We start from the raw sequence: 5,094 nt of genomic DNA, 5'->3' as shown, positions 1-5,094 counted from the left end.
TCTTCTTGGTTCTCTTCCTAACCGACAGATGAATTTTTCCACAAAATAAATTTCAAGTACTACAAATTATGGGGCGTGCTATGCGTTTCGCCGGCTGATATTTTTAAAAGACCAGCCGGGTCGCGAGCCGTCAGATTTGACGTATTAAGCGGCCGAGCGCGCCCCACCATTGCAACACAGTTCTTGTTGCAGAATTATTTCTGCAACACATGTCTTGTTGCACAAGTATTTCTGCAACACATGACTTGTTGCGAAAAAATTCGCAACAGCTGTTTTGTTGCATTTTTTTTGCAACTGAGTTTTTGTTGTAATTTTTTGGACGCTGATAACGCCCACACGTGTGGTGGAAGTGACACCCGCCCACACGTCCTATAACACATAGACTGCGCCATGTCACCGCATGTATGCATGTGGGAGTCATTTTGGATTTTCAGTTTTTAAAATGTTTTATCTCTTAAATAAAAAAATTCGATTGATGATCTGTTTTCACCATTAAATCCATTGCGACGAGATCTTCGAAATTAGCTCATATCAATATGTTTTGATGATTTTTTTTGGGTTTAAAATTTGACATGTCTATTGCATATGAATTGCCATGATGGTTACACTGAAGTTGGTATGATATGTTTCAGCTATTTTCTTTTACATTTAAAAGTAAATTTTGACATATTGTAAAACCGAGAATTAAGAAACTAGACTTGCCATGAACTATAAACTAAAATTGCCATGATACATGCACTTAAAACTGCCATGGTTTATACAAAAAATAATTTTCATGGTTAAAGTACTGGAATTGCCATGGTCAAAATACTAAAATTGCCATATGTCAACTTTGGTGTAAATAGTATGGCAACTACAGTGTAAACATCATAACAACTTTTGGCCAATTTTTTTTCGTCGAAACATATCAACATGTGATCTAGTTTTGAAGATCTCGTCGAGACGAATTTAGTGGTGAAAACGGATTTTTAATTGAATTTTTTAATTAGGAGATAAAATATTTTTAAGTCGAAAACTAAAAAGATTCCCGTTGATGTCATCTGTTTTGACGTGGCAAAATAAATGGTAATGGAGATGTTTGGGCCATGTTGCCTTGTGCCACACACATGGGCGTTAACATTTGTGATATTTTTTTTGCAACCAAGGTCTTGTTGCAGAAAAAAATCGCAAGATAAATTTTGTTGCAAAACGTAGACCCGCCGTAGACCATTGCAACACTACATATGTTTCAGAAACCTAGCTCCTGTTGCAGAAGTGCATTCGACAAAGGATGGTATGCAGGTTCTTATTGGACAGGTGTAACACAGGGGAGGTGGCGGACGCGGACGCTGTGATCCGCCGGGTGATGGTAAGAGTTTCCCAAAATTATTGTCCGTAGTGTTTGGATTAGATTCTTTATCTACCCCATTCAGTTTTTTGTTTGTTTTGCCAATGACATTCTTTTTCCTATTAGCATATTCCGTTTCTGTGATGAAAGTTTGAACATCGAGCGAGGAGTACATGCTCTGTCCAGCGAGATCCTGTTTTGAGATAGGCTCCTTGGATTCAAAGGATCGAGGATCGTTATAGAAATTCTGGAGGATTACAGTCCTTTGGATTCTTTATGCTGGTTGTTTATTCATACTACATTCCATAGAATGAAGCCTATTTCATAGGATTTTCTTTAAAATATTCTTTACTATACGCCATAGAAATTTTAGCATCCACTCAAAATGCTTTGTTTTTTCTACGATGTAGTCAAATGAACAAAAATCCTATAGGATTTCTAAGTTTCTTTATTCCGGCTTTTAAGGATCCGGCAAAGACCCTTAGAGTATCTTCAAATGAATCCATCACCTTGTCCCTATATGTTTGGACGAATAACCCGAACAGTGCCCGAACATGACAGAGAAAGACAAAGTCTACCCATCCAGACCCTCCCTTCCTATATGCTCAGGATGTCCGCAAACCCTAAGCAAATTCATATATGAGGAGGATATGAGGGCGCCCGGGTATGTCCGGGCAACCCGCCACGTTTGACGAGGCGCCCACTCTAGACTAATTTATCTCTTTCTTTATTCTTTCTCATCTCTCAATTGAAGCGATAACACAACTGCATGTATGAAAAAAATGAGAGTTCAAAGGAGATACGACTGGACACTCTCCAGACTTGTCAGCAGGGCATATGAGGTGCCAAATTTAACTGGAGAGGTTCTTAGTTTTTTTCATAGACCTTGATTTGTTATTCAATTAAAGATGCCCTTAGAGCATCTCTAGCAGATCCCTATCCCAAAAGTACAAAACTTTTCTATATCATTAAAAAGTCAAAATAAATTAGGCGATTAATATTTTGCTGCTAGCCGACCCCCTAAATCTTAATCAGTTAAAAAATTTATTTTACTAATTCATCCAACCGTTTTCAACTTATCACAACATATTAGTTTAATGCTTAATAATTCAAGCATATACAATTCGAAAGCATAGCGAACTCAATGTTCTCAAAAGTCACCATACAAATTCAAAGACAACATGAGGTTCAAATGAATTAAGAATACAAATAAACATGATAAAAGCACAAGAATCAAGTGATAGGACGACGCCAATTTGTGTTGGATAAGATCTTCTTGAAGTTAGTTTTGGTCTTGACAGTTCTCGGTCCATCAGTATGCTTGGAGGAATGCTTCAATCATGTCTGGGTTATGTTCATCTCCCCAGATGCCCATTGAAGCGATAAAAATAGTCACGTGGGTCTTTTCTCTCATCCTCGATGATCATGCTGCGCAAGGTAACACATGCTTTCATGATCTTCCACAAGGTCTTGGGGATGCTGTTTTTATCATTTACCTACTCGAGTATGAGCAGGAATTAAGATTGGGGATGCTGACACTTTCCCTCCAACGTATCTATAATACTTTATTGTTCCATGCTATTATATTATCATTCTTGGATATTTTACAATTATATCATTTTTTGGGACTAACCTATTGACATAGTGCTAGTGCCAGTTGCTGTTTTTTGCTTGTTTTTTACTTCACAGGAAATCAATACCAAACAGAGCGAAACATTTTGGTGTTTTTTTCTGGACCAGCAAACACCTGTTGGGCCAAGAAAGTACCTGAGGGGGGCTCTGAGAGGAGCACAACCCACCAGGGCGCGCCCAGGTGGGTTGTGCCCACCTTGGCCGCCTCCCGCACCGCCTCTTTGCTCTATAAATACCCCAATATTCCAGAAACCCTAGGGGAGTCGACGAAAATCAATTCCAGACGCCGCAAGTTCCAGAAACCATAGATCCAATCTAGACACCATGACGGAGGGGTTCATCATCCTCATTGGTGCCTCTCCGATGATGCGTGAGTAGTTCATTGTAGACCTACAGGCCCGTAGTTAGTAGCTAGATGGCTTCCTCTCTCTCTTTTGATTCTCAATACAATAGTCTCTTGGAGATCTATTTGATGTAACTCTTTTTGCAATGTGTTTGTTGGGATCCGATGAACTTTGAGTTTATGATTAGATCTGTGTTTTTATCCATGAAAATTATTTGAGTCTTTTGATATCTTATATGCATGATTACTTATAGCCTCGTATTTCTTCTTCGAATTTTTGGTTTAGTTAGGCCGACTAGATCGATTTTTCTTGCCATGGGAAGATGTGCTTTGTGATGGGTTCGATCTTACGGTGCTTGATCCCAATGATAGAAGGGGAAAGGTCATGTATGTATCATTGCCATTAAGGATAACAAGATGGGGTCTAATTCCTACATGAACAGATCTTGTCTACATCATGTCATCGTTCTTATTGCATTACTCTGTTTTCTCATGAACTTAATACAGTAGATGCATGCTGGATAGCGGTCAATGTGTGGAGTAATAGTAGTAGATGCAGGCAGGAGTCGGTCTGCCTATATAATGATCACTGCCTGGATATCATCATAATTATTTGAAGTTCTATCAATTGCCCAATAATAATTTGTTTATCCACCGTATGCTATTTTTCTCGAGAGAAGCACGTGCACACTGAGAAACACCTCGTAGTCTTCGTCGAAGGCACGGAGGGTGGCCTTGAGAAAACGCCACGAACTGTCATTTAAAGTAGCCAACCGCACCGTGGTGTCGGCGCGCGAGGCGTCGATGGTGGCCTCGACAACGAGATGCTCCTCCAAGATCTGGGGGTCGGCATGAATGGCGGCCATCGCGACCTCATCCGCGCGTTCGGCTGCGATTTGCTTCTCTGCTGCCAAATGCTCCTTGAGCTCCTGGCTATACTGCGTGCACCATGGCTTTGGGCGGCGCTTATTTGGTGGAGGGGTCGGTGATTTGGGTGGAAGGTGTCACGCTGGAGGTCAGGGCATGTCGGGTGTGGAAGGAGGAGGAGGATGGGGGTCGGGTGTGGATTACTTGCCTGGATAGACGAGGTCGAGCAGCGTGAAGGAGGGTCGCCACTCGCCGGCGAGAAGGCGGCACTACAAGCAAGGAGTGAAGGTTTCAACTTGGAAAGGAAGGCGGAAACAGGGGAAATGTGGCTTTTGGTAAGGGGGAGGGGGCGGGGACGTAGATATTTCCGCGGAAGCCGAAAATTTTGAATCGGTTCAGCGAAAAAACTGGCGTGCAAAGTGTCATCAGACACGGTCCCTTATTCAGCACTGTATACGATATGTGAACATCACAAATGATTCATATAGCTTAACCCTTGTGTGATGAGTCTGAACGTGAAACTTTTTGGTTCGAATTACCCTGGTTACAGTGGTCATCCACGTCATTGCATAAGTTGGGTACACAAAGGAGACTACAACACACCCACACTTCTTAATCGAGCAATTTCAGAAATTAAATAGAGCTAGCTGACATAAACATTACTCTAACAAATTAAAGATCGGCGCTCTAAATTAAACAAAAGAAAGAGTACTACTACGGCTTGTGCTCCTCGATCTCCTCCGCCTTCTCCATGTCCAGATCGCGCCTGACGATCTCCTGGGGAAGGGACTCCATGACATCCATCGCACCATACTCTGCAAACATCTCGCCATCCGCATGTGCCATATCTTTGGAATATGCTGCCACGAGCTGGGCGTGGGCGACCGCGATCTGGGCTTAGGCGGGCTCCATCGTGGCAAGGTAT

This window comes from Triticum dicoccoides, chromosome 5B (genome assembly GCF_002162155.2).
Source record: "Triticum dicoccoides isolate Atlit2015 ecotype Zavitan chromosome 5B, WEW_v2.0, whole genome shotgun sequence".
Lineage (NCBI taxonomy): Eukaryota > Viridiplantae > Streptophyta > Magnoliopsida > Poales > Poaceae > Triticum > Triticum dicoccoides.
This window is presented reverse-complemented; position numbering follows the sequence as displayed.